The 12,608-nt window shown below is 40.1% G+C and overlaps 1 pseudogene; it reads right to left on the bottom strand.

The window, feature by feature from the left end:
• The window catches only part of LOC137501295 (dual oxidase-like), a 111,475-nt pseudogene extending 101,053 nt beyond the window's left edge, over nucleotides 1–10,422 (bottom strand).
• Nucleotides 10,423–12,608: the final 2,186 nt, after the last annotated feature.

Raw genomic sequence — 12,608 nt, 5'->3', positions numbered from 1 at the left:
ACCAAACTGGGGAGGCATATTCTCCTGCAGAATAGCATAGAGCTAGAGCTGATGTTCTAATTGTTTGTGGTTGTGTTCCCCAACTTGTTCCTGATAACTTTCGTAGAATGTTGTTTCTGGCAGCTATCTTTTGTTTCAGGTTTTGGCAATGTTTCTTATATGTTAATGTGCGATCCAGCATAACTCCCAGGTACTTTGGCGTAAAGCAGTGTTCCAGTAAGTTCCCCTTCCATAGTACTTTGAGTTTCTGAGAGGCCTGCGCATGCCGCAGATGGAACGCACAGATTTGAGTCTTAGCTGGATTTGGTTTGAGTTGGTTTTTCTCATAATAGTTACCTAGCTCTTCTAATGCAGCAGTTAAAGAGATCACTGCTTCATCAAAGGTATCAGTTTGAGTAGTAAGTGCAAGGTCATCGGCATAGATAAAGCTTTTAGTATTTTCTGGTAATGGCTGGTCATTAGTGTAGATGTTGAAAAGAACAGGAGCCAGTACACTGCCTTGAGGTAGTCCATTCCTTTGATTCCTCCATCTGCTTCGGCGTCCTTGGAATTCGACAAAAAAGCGACGATTTTCCAGGAGAGTAGCTATCATCTTGGTTACCTTGATGTCTGTAATCATTCTATAAAGTTTGTGTAATAATATCCTGTGATTTACTGTATCGTAGGCGGCTGAGAGGTCCACAAAAGCCACACCAGTAATCTTCTTCATTTCAAACCCGTCCTCGATATGCTGGGTTAGATGTAAAACCTGTGCTGTGCAACTCTTTCCTGGGCGGAAGCCACATTGCTGAGGGATTAGGACTTGGTCTACTACTCCCATTAAGCGATTGAGCAGCATTCTTTCCATTATTTTGTATAGGTGGCAGAGTAAGGAGATTGGTCTGAAATTTTTAGGGTTCGAAGGTTCCTTTCCAGGTTTCAGAAATGCGATCACCTTGGATTTTCTCCATATTTTTGGAATTTTTAGGGAAGTAAAGCAGTTGTTGAAGAATTTTAAAAGCCATGCCTGTGTGGTTGAACTGAAGTGTTTTATTTGTTCTATTGTGATATCATCTAATCCTGCCGCTTTTCCATTTTTGGCGCATTGAATCGCTTTCTGTAATTCCGTTATTTCAAATGGCCGGGATAGGTTACTGGACTTCATTACCTCGCTTTTTAGGATATTATGTTCCATCTTCCTTATTGGGTGATTTGTTTTCCCATTGATGGCAAGCTGATTTGCGATTTGGTTTGCCGTAACATTTGCATGGACTGGTCCCTTTGTTGGATCGTTGCTAAGTCGTTTGAGAAGCTTCCAAGCCTTTCGGCTATCCCTTGACATGTCAGTTTCCTCCATAAGTTTGATCCAAGCATCTTTCTTTGCCTCTGCAATTGAGGAAAGCAGTTTCCTTCCAGCTGAGATAGTGTCTTCACTTAGTGGATCTTCCTGAAACAGTGAAATATATGTGTTCATTTGGGCAGCTGTGTCTGAAGTTAGACCTTGTATATAGTTAACTCTGCATCCTCGTGGTATGGAAGCGCGGGAAGCTTTCTTCACAGCTTCAACAAACTGATCATAAAACTCTGGTGTTGGGTGGATATCTGATATTATTTTATCAAGGGTTGAGCTGAACTTCTCCCAGTCTGCTTTTTTGAAATTATATCTCCTTCGAAACGGAACCTTTATTGGTTGAATTGCAGAGAAAAGTTGACACATTACAGGCCGATGCTGGGTATTTGGAATAGGATTGCACATTGATTTCACACATTGCTGTGCCACGTGTTCACTCACAAATATCAGGTCTGGGTTGAAGCCTCGTCGCCATCTACTGCTGTTAAAGGATGGAGGTAGTTTGGGGTCATGAATAAGTTGTAATTGGTAATCATCAGCCCATTCTAATACAGCTTCTCCATTATTATCATCATCTGTATATCCCCATGCACTGTTATGGCTGTTGAAGTCTCCAACCACAAAGTTTGTCTTTTGCTTGAAGTAGTTATCTGGAATTTTAAAGGAGAAATCTACATTTGGTGGTTTGTAGATGCCCGAAACGGTGCAGTTACTGAGTTCCACAGTTATTATCTCGATTTGATTTTCATTGGTGGTTGCAACAGACAAAATTTGTAAATTTGGTTTGGCAAAAACAGCGCTGCCATACTGTCTGTGGGGAATCTCGGCCACAAGTCTCATTCCCGCTATTTTTGGTCGCCGTAGTTGCTCATCCCTGTGAGTTTCCTGAAGGCATAATATATCACATTTGTAAGTTTGACAAAGCTGGTGTAATATTCCTTCTTTAGATGGAGATAAACCTTCAATATTTACAGATATAATGGTTAGTGTTGGTCTTGATAAAGACCGTTCTGAATATAGCGATTGGGTCATATTGACTGGTAGATACTTCTGGAATGCTGACGTTCAGTTCAGTACTGGAATTTTAATCCAGGTACCTATGCAGGGGCACCACGAGCAGGAATCAGCTTCACCCCCACTTTTAGAAATATATAAATAGATAGATAACCAGACAGATAGACAGGCACCAAAGAGAAAAGTTCTACCTCATGTTAACTCGGTGTTCGGTTACAATAGGTGGGGTTAATTTTCAAGCCGAGCGTAATATTACGCATCCTCTGGTTTTCTCATGTTAGGGATCCTTCAAATAACTGTACATCTGCGAGGGTGTCCGTCACTGGCTGCTGAGCGTGAAGCCGATAGAAAATATTAATTTTCTCCGTTATTTGAAGAGTAAGCGAAACTATGTACATAACAAAAAATGTTTAAATTAAAGCGGGCTTTTCACATATCGTCTACAGATTTTCCATATAATCAATAGTGTGAGAGGAAATTGAAAACCATCTTCTGTTATAGCAACAAATTCCCAGTCTATTCAGTGGTATTTAAATGATTTGCATATCGAAACTTGATCTTGGATTAGTAGATGCTAAATATTAAATTTGGACGAGACACAATCAATAGTGTAAAAGAAAAATTGAACAAAACTCACTTGATCTTCCTGTAAACCCCCAGTCTATTATGTAAGTGACTTTTAAATGATATGCATACAAAAACTCGCTCTTGGATGGGTATAATCTAAATATGACGTTTGATCGAGATATATTCAATAGTGCAAGAGACAATTAAAAAGAATTCTTCTAGTCTTTCTAGAAACCCCCAGTCTATTCAGTAATTTTTAGGTGATATGCATATGGAAACCTGCTCCTAGATGAGTAGACTTTAAATATGAAGTTTGGTCGAGATCTATTTAGCCATTTACCCACGATGATGGAACAAACAGACAAAAAAACAGACACGAAAGCTAAAAACTACTGATACAATCTTGAATAGATCTAAAACGGATAAATATAAAAACAAATTACGAAATAAATGACATTACATACAACGGACCCCTAGAATTTTATTTATAAAAATATGTTATGAAGTATTTTAATATATTTCTTTCTGGACGTTCTAAATTAGAGTCCAGTTAGCAGGAAGCCGACGCATTACTGCTCATAAGAGAAGGGCACAGCTATGAGGTGATTTGTGGGCCGACCATCTAACTCTTAGGCCCTTTTAAACAACAAACAAAAATTAAGTGATTTCTTTCAAATTTTGGGAGGTTGATCAAAGTAAAAAAATAAACCCATGAATAATGTAAATGTTTGTGACATTGGACCTTACGTAACGAGAAAATGTACTTTTAAAGTTAAAAGCCTACATATTTGTTCGCAAATTGCATGCTAGTATCTGTGGCACCACTAGTCGAGTGGTAAGGGTCTCTGATTTCTGCACGGGTGTCTCTGATTCGAGACGGGCAAGTTCCACAATTTACCTGTTCTTTATTTTATGCCATGCTAAGGAAAGTATGGAAAACTTGTACAATTAAGGGTTTATAAGTAAGACGTAGAAAAAACATTTACAGCAGGAGTGCTTCCTTTTCTTTTGTTTGTTTGTTTGTTTGTTTGTTGCTTTTACTAATTCTGTTGTCAGGAAACTTTAACAGCTCTCTCTATCCTATCACAAATGCAGCAGTGGTTATAAAAATATCAAAAATATCAAGACACGAATGGCAAGATGAGGCTATAGTAAGCGAGTTTATGATATGAAGTCTATGTAGGGACCTTCGCTTTTCGCGTTGGGGGTAACCCCGACTTTTAAAAAACGTTTTGGAAAATGCCTGAGAAACAGTTAAGAATTCGAAAATAGACAGACTTGTTTCGCGAAATAAAACGAAATGAAACGCGAATATGTCAACTTCATCAATTTTATATGCATAAAATGTGAATTCGCGACGTTTAACTTATTATAAAGGCTTTTCAACCAGTCTCCATCACAGTCTTACAAGGTCAACTTGTTCTCTCATTATATCAACTAGACTCATGCGCGTGCGACATTCTGCTTCAGAAGCTGGTCAGTAAAAGTTTTACTATTTTCTCTCTTTCTAGCCCGCATGAACAAAGAAAAATACGGGTAAAATACTAAAGAAGGAAATGGAAAGTAAGAAGGAGGTGCTGGTAGCTCCGCGCTTTGGCTCTCACTGCGTACGGCTTGTCAACACGGAGATGGGTGCTGCCGTGAACCAGGTCTAAATAGCCTGTGCTGTGGCTGTCGAACGCCGAGTGCTGAACTACATCGAGTTATGGTTGTTATACTTCGCTACATCGGCAACAACGCGTTCACAGTCTTCTCTCTCATACTCGCTCTACTATTTCCGTCACATCAGTTGATGGAACTAACGCTCAATTCGTTTGGCGTAGCCCGGTATTACACTGTCAAATAACTCTAATTCCAATAACTTGAACGAAAGAAATTTGATAAAAGTACTCGATTGGAAACTATCTTGGATCATTCTTGCAGGAGTTACTCCATGTGGCTATATCGGATTAAATATTTCCCGATATGCGTAGGTAAAATATAACTGAGTTGAAACCAGGTAAAAATGATGGAAAAACATGAGCGTTGCTGCAGCGAATCATTTTATTGCATAAATGAGGAGAATTAGTTTCTGTACAAACTCTAAAATCACGTAACTGTAATGAAGGCAATACAGAAAGATAGCGAATGAAATTGGAGGATATTTGTCGGAGATTACGGTTGAGGACGTTAGGAAGACAATAAATGTCCTCAGATCCCAAAACTTGCCAGAAAATACTGTATCACTGCATCACATATCTTGGGCAAAAACCACATTGCACAGTCTCCTTTGCCAGAAGCAGTACAACTGGATGTTTATACTAAATCTCAATGTTATAATTTCAAATACAAATATAAATTCACTTGCATGTTATTGATTATTTATCATCCTAATTCACTATTCTTGGGTCTTTTCTGAAAAGTCTATGCCGCAGGCTTAGGTTCAGAGAGACTCGGGTTCGATTCCTGGCCAGGTCGGACGCGGGAACTGGGCGTCCGTGCTCATCACAACAAATTCCTCGTTATACCAAACCAACCAACCAACCAACCAACCAACCAACCAACCAACCAACCAACCAACCAACCAACCAACCAACCAACCAACCAACCAACCAACCAACCAACCAACCAACCAACCAACCAACCAACCAACCAACCAACCAACCAACCAACCAACCAACCAACCAACCAACCAACCAACCAACCAACCAACCAACCAACCAACCAACCAACCAACCAACCAACCAACCAACCAACCAACCAACCAACCAACCAACCAACCAACCAACCAACCAACCAACCAACCAACCAACCAACCAACCAACCAACCAACCAACCAACCAACCAACCAACCAACCAACCAACCAACCAACCAACCAACCAACCAACCAACCAACCAACCAACCAACCAACCAACCAACCAACCAACCAACCAACCAACCAACCAACCAACCAACCAACCAACCAACCAACCAACCAACCAACCAACCAACCAACCAACCAACCAACCAACCAACCAACCAACCAACCAACCAACCAACCAACCAACCAACCAACCAACCAACCAACCAACCAACCAACCAACCAACCAACCAACCAACCAACCAACCAACCAACCAACCAACCAACCAACCAACCAACCAACCAACCAACCAACCAACCAACCAACCAACCAACCAACCAACCAACCAACCAACCAACCAACCAACCAACCAACCAACCAACCAACCAACCAACCAACCAACCAACCAACCAACCAACCAACCAACCAACCAACCAACCAACCAACCAACCAACCAACCAACCAACCAACCAACCAACCAACCAACCAACCAACCAACCAACCAACCAACCAACCAACCAACCAACCAACCAACCAACCAACCAACCAACCAACCAACCAACCAACCAACCAACCAACCAACCAACCAACCAACCAACCAACCAACCAACCAACCAACCAACCAACCAACCAACCAACCAACCAACCAACCAACCAACCAACCAACCAACCAACCAACCAACCAACCAACCAACCAACCAACCAACCAACCAACCAACCAACCAACCAACCAACCAACCAACCAACCAACCAACCAACCAACCAACCAACCAACCAACCAACCAACCAACCAACCAACCAACAGAAAAGCACGTAATAGTTAATACATCCCTCCACATTGGGTTGAGTTCAGGAAGGAGTAAGCCCACATGTGCAACACATTTCGCACTGAGGACCCTCTATTTGCAGGTAATCCTTACTGTCAAGTTCTTATTCTGCAACGCCAGCAGACAATCCGCACTCAAATGTGACAACATCGCTTTGTACTGCCTTCTGGAAAATAAGACTATGCACTGTAGATTCTGTCCAAGATATTTGATGTGGCGTAACAGCATATCGTTCATTACAACATGGTATCAAATCTTGATCAAATTATTTTATCAATATTGTATCAAAGTCCTTTGACAGTGTACTAACGGCCTTACTTGAACTTGTTGAGCTATAATGCAATGTCGGCTTTTAGAAAATCTCTGGTGACACATTCGCTCTTTACCGTGCAACACTGACTAACTGTCAGAAATAGCGTACTAGTATCCCCACCATCCATTAGAGTAAAATTTACGCACAGCCAGTCTATGTAATGCAAAATAAAAATGTTCATGGTAGCTTTGTGGTGGACACGCTCTTGCACCACGGACGGGCGACAGTATGTATATTACCAATTACTACCTTGAAAGATCTGATTAACAGTGACGTGCTATAAAACATAGATTCTGATTCTGATAGTTCCGTGGTTACTCGTCCTAAATTAACATTAGTTTTCTTTTGCAAGTTGATTGGGAGCCAGCCGAGAGCTGAAGGTTATAGGTCAAAATACATTTTTTAAAAGAGAGACACAAGCTAATTCCAGGGTTAGGCTGATGGGGCACTAACAATTAAGTACTCTCTTGAGGAGCTAGGGTAATTAATGTAATCTGAATGAATAAAAGAGCAAAAAAGCAATTTATGAAAGTGTAAAAGAAATGCTGGTAATGTACCAAGAACTGAAGCGTTACTGATTGCAAAGTGACCCATTAACTATAATTGACTCCGCGAATGCTTGCTGCAATTTAATCAAACGCTCACCGATTGTAAACTTGATCATTTGCACATCCTTCTCATATGGGCTGCTTCCGTGGTTGTTGCCTTCCTTCATTTGGGCTGCTCACCTCGTCATCTTAGTACTGACCTGCATGTTGCGTGCATCAATCAAGATTTGAAAGACGTCTTATCTAACATTAAACTCCCTATTACAGCAATATCTATAAAGCAGATAACATCCAAGTGAAACAAACCACCATGAATACTTTAGGGTGGAGAAAATTCCAAGATCGGAATTTTTCCCAATTATTAATATGGTGTTTCCTCTAGATATGAAAATCTATCTGTGCCTGATTGAGACGCAGTGGGTCTCTTGTCTGTTCCGGACATGAAAATATGACTACATTTAGTCAAATGAAGTAAGTGGCCATGAGTTAATGTACAAAGTACAAGAAATCAGAGTATGATAGCTCTGCCACTGTACTACGATAAGTCATTGTTACCGCAATTCAGAAGTAAGTCTGTCCACTGACCTTACATCATGTGGCTATCCCTAAGTTACAATACCAAGTGAGACTCTAGAAATATTAATATCAGCTGAGAGTGAGGGGCCTAAGCCTCTCGTGCTTATCAACTTACTGGACACCTCCTTTGATATATCCCATGTTCCAACCATATTGAAGTTTACTCTCCCACTCCTACATCAATCAATCCTTCCATCAAATCGACTCTAGTAGCTTTTTCTTAACATTTCGGGGGAACAAGGAAAGATGTTAACGTTGGCCTTGGCTAGCCACTGTCTTGAATTTCCAGGAAAAAGCTAGACTCCGTTCGGGTTGAGTAAATACCACTTGCTGTCGTGAACGCTCAAGTAAACCGTTAACTTAATTTTAGCATGTATGTTGCAATATACTCTTTATATGAAACCTTTCTTTTCAGCTCTCACTAATATTTATCGTACAATATAATGGGATGAAATGACGATATGAAATTATCAAATAATCCTATAAATATATCTATATATGCAGATATATACACATACAACATGATATAAGTGATTAAATGATATCAAAACACCAATTAAAATTGTACACACCATAAAATATTTCAGAGGCCTGTAACTACCTGGATGTCACAGCTTAACTCTATTGTTTGTTAGTACGAAAAATCACACGAAATCTCTCCTCCACTTTCACCTGCATCTCTCTCCTTATCCAATCTTCATTGACAGACATACGGTACAGACCAGCAGATAAAATCACTTGTAATAAAACGAATACAAATGGACACGTTCCAAAATTCCACTAATATTGGAGTTTGATTACCATCTAGTGGTACAAACCTGCGCGAAGCTACGAGCTTGGAGAGGAAAAGTGGGAGGGAAGGAAATGGAATGTGTAACTACTGCTGTGCAACTGAGAGCGAGATGTAGTCGTCATCTGGCGTGTTGTCAACAGGAGAAGCGAATTCAATTACCAGGAGCCGATGTGTACAGTTTCGTAGCAACTAGCGAAGTGAACGCTCCTCCCCTCTCACTCACGCTGCAGCGCATGGACTCGCATACAAAACTCACTGAGATGTTGCGCCATCAGATCATAACACAGACAAAGTGTAGAAGGCCTTCCCGAGCAACGGTAAAAGACTAACTACAGGACTGAAGGTATGTCAAGAAAGTCCCTCAGTGTGAGTTCAAGCCTGCCCTCCCATTGAAGCTGGGAAGAAAAACTTAACTCTTCGGTGGCTGAGAAAAATGGACAAAAGCTACGTTGTACCCTGTGTACCTGGGATACACCTTCCCCGGTCATTAGAACTGCGCACCTTCCCTATGGTCATCTATGTCAGTGAACACGAACTTTTAAAAACTTCCAAAACTTCGTTCCCCGACGGTTAGATGGCTCCGCCATCTATTTTTAGCGACCTCTAATGACTAAACACAAACTAATTGATGAAGATATATTTGTTGATGTAGGTTGTAAACTTTTATTTCTGATGATATTTTTTATGTACGGAAATTGTCAACTCTTCATCTTTCATCTGGTTCCTCCTCTAATGTAATCGGCCTATCACATGCTTGTAACTATGTTCACTAGCCAATCAAACTCACGGGTGTGCATGGAAATCTAGCCTATTAGTGCTCTGTATTTTAATTTAATCTGGAACTTTCCACTACAGAACTATTTAAGGAAGGCCCTTTAGGACCGTCTTGTATGATTTGCTCCGATTACTGAGAGTGCAACTTGACTGAGGCTAGCGAGGGCCCGGAGGCAGGGTGCGACCATCACCTGCAGTCTTCAAGATCCAGCGCTTTCATGAAATATGATTCCCTGAATTAATTTTACTCTTTTAGGCTTGAAAATGGTCTTTCAATTTAATTTTTTTAGGGTTTCCATAGTGGCAGGAGAGGATGTATCATATATGATACAGTGGGTCTGTATCAAGAACAAACATTTAGTGTAAGAAAATATATTTACATGATAATACAGATTAAAATAAGCTGTTTCGTAGCCTTTTACTTGTTAGAACTATTAGACAACGAAAGAATGAATTTTAGGTTTGCTTTTCCATACCTATCCAACAGGCAACTCCCTCATGTGGCATGGAAATCACGGAAGCAGTTCCTTTGGGAAGTGAAACATAGAAACACGTTACAATCTATGCATCTGACGTATGTTAGTGCAGAACATCCGGGAGCTCTACACCTTGATCTTGACTTCTGTTGAGTCATCATTTCTGGTAAATTCATGGCATTTCTTGATCTTTTTACCAATGGTGGAAGTGGCTGGGTTGGGGTTCGTTTTCTTTGTTCTTCTTCTACTTCTTCATCTTCGTCTTCACTTTCTACAATTCTCCTAGTGACATGAGAGTAGATGAGATGCTCTGCAATACATATCTTGAATGAGAAATAGGTTAGAATGTCTTTCCTTAGCCACGTATTTTGCATAGCAGCCATTCGATACTCGATCCAAGCGGCTGCCAACACAAAATCGAAAAAATGGTGGATTGTTCTAATTGTCCACTTATTAGTCCTGTTTTTCATAGCATACTTGCTGAGGATTCTGACCAAGAGATCAACACCTCCCCATGTTGTTGTTGTACATTTTGATTAGGAATGGTCAAGGAGTACGTACGTACTGACCATGTTTCTTTGACCAACGCTTGCAGTCTTCAATGGGAGCAACACCGTAGTCTGTTGAAATTAAATGAATGGGGCGATTATCATACCATTTTACTATAACCATCTTTTCATCTGCTCTTACAACTTGGTCACTTGCACCTCTCCCTTCGCGCTTCACATCACCATCTCTTTTCAGTGTCACATATTTTGGAATCCTGTTTACCATGATTGTACCACAAGCTAAAATGGACCTGTGGGTAAACAATGCATCAAAGAGAGTCACAGATGACAAATATCTTTCCATAACAAAGGTTGAACCAGAAGGAAGAGAGTCCGAGAGTTTAAGTACAACCCTTCCTCCAATGTCCATTTTCTCTGGGAGAGGAATCTTTTCCGACACAAGTCCCCTTCCACCTCCTTCGTACAAGGTAAAATCTAAGGGAAGGCCACTGGTACTTGTCATAACAAAGTTTTTTAACCCAACAGGTTGGGGTTTTCCTTTCACATACTGTTTCATCTTCAGTTGGCCATGAAACGTTATCATTTGTCCGTCTACAGACACCTTCTCAGGACGAGGATGTTGCAAACAAGTATTTCTTATTCGCGTCAACATCGGTCGCACATTCCAAAATCTATCGTCACTCTCACCTTCCTCACTGGTAGCCTGATCATCAACAACTTTGGTATTGCTTCTAATTGTATAGAACTTATTCCTACTGATATTGTCTGCAATGAGTGGGTATCTGGTCTTTTGTTCCCAGCACATCCTTAATTTTGGAAAACCTAATAAAGATGCAACAATGCTGGCACCCCAATAAATCTTCATGTCATGTCCAGTTACCTGCAAAGATTTTCCTGTCTGCAGCATGTAACTTCTGTTGGTGAATTCAGACATTTATTCAAAAAAGTTATCTTGAAGGTAGTTCTCAAAATACTTATATGGCTTCTTAACCTCAAAATAAACTGTTGAATCAGTACCTGGGGCATGATGAGATGGCCCCAGAGACCTGAAAACAAAAACACCAAACCATAAAATTAGTAACAAGATACTTTTTACTGTTTGAACTACAACACACAATGAGATAATCTGTGGAATTTGGCTTTTATCTGGGTTGATTATTTATTAAATGGACCAGTTGACAAAAAAATTACTCACTCTGTTTTGTGGCGCCATCGCTGAGTAGGATACCTTCTGGCAGAAACGTCACCATTGGAAGCTGTTCCATCATTAGCATCATCACCATCATCATCATCATCATCATCATCATCATCATCATCATCATCATCATCATCATCAGCTCCTTCTTCCACAACGCCAGTACTAACTGCTGGAGCTTGAATATCAGCCTCAACATCCTCATCTTCAATTTCAATATATGAATTGTTTGGATATATGGCATCCAACATCTCAAAAATCTCATCATCATCCAGCCCTAACAAAATAAATCGGAAGATCGTGTGTAGCATAACCTTAAAATATCGATATATTTTTATTTTTAAGACGTCTGTATGGGATTACATATTTGATACGTATTTACCTCACCGTTCTATCGCATTAAAGCCAAAAACATGACTATTCCGAGAATAAAAATCTAAATACTAAATCACAGACAACCCACGAGAAAACTGCTTGAAGAGTAGTTATAGGAACCCAATGTATCATATATGATACATAAGATATATCTTGGTGTTACACATTGAAATATTATTGAAAAATTTGTTACTATGATAAAAATATGATCTCCAGACTTGGAGCGCAATTAGCAAACAATCTTATGTTATAAAGAACGTAATAATGTAACTTATCATGTTTATTACGCAGCATCGTTGTTTTGGTTCAATCTCCACCTGATTACAACCTCCCCTGCCATCTATCGGGACAGCGAGCAATGAAAAACAAGCGACGGTTGAATAGCGTAAAGTGTAACGAATGTGATACAATGGGTACAAACTTTCCAACATGCATACGAAGCGCCATTAAAATAAATTCTCAGTGTATCATATATGATACAAGGGGTCGC

Source organism: Anabrus simplex, chromosome 6 (assembly GCF_040414725.1).
Source record: "Anabrus simplex isolate iqAnaSimp1 chromosome 6, ASM4041472v1, whole genome shotgun sequence".
Classification (NCBI taxonomy): domain Eukaryota; kingdom Metazoa; phylum Arthropoda; class Insecta; order Orthoptera; family Tettigoniidae; genus Anabrus; species Anabrus simplex.
This window is presented reverse-complemented; position numbering and strand designations above follow the sequence as displayed.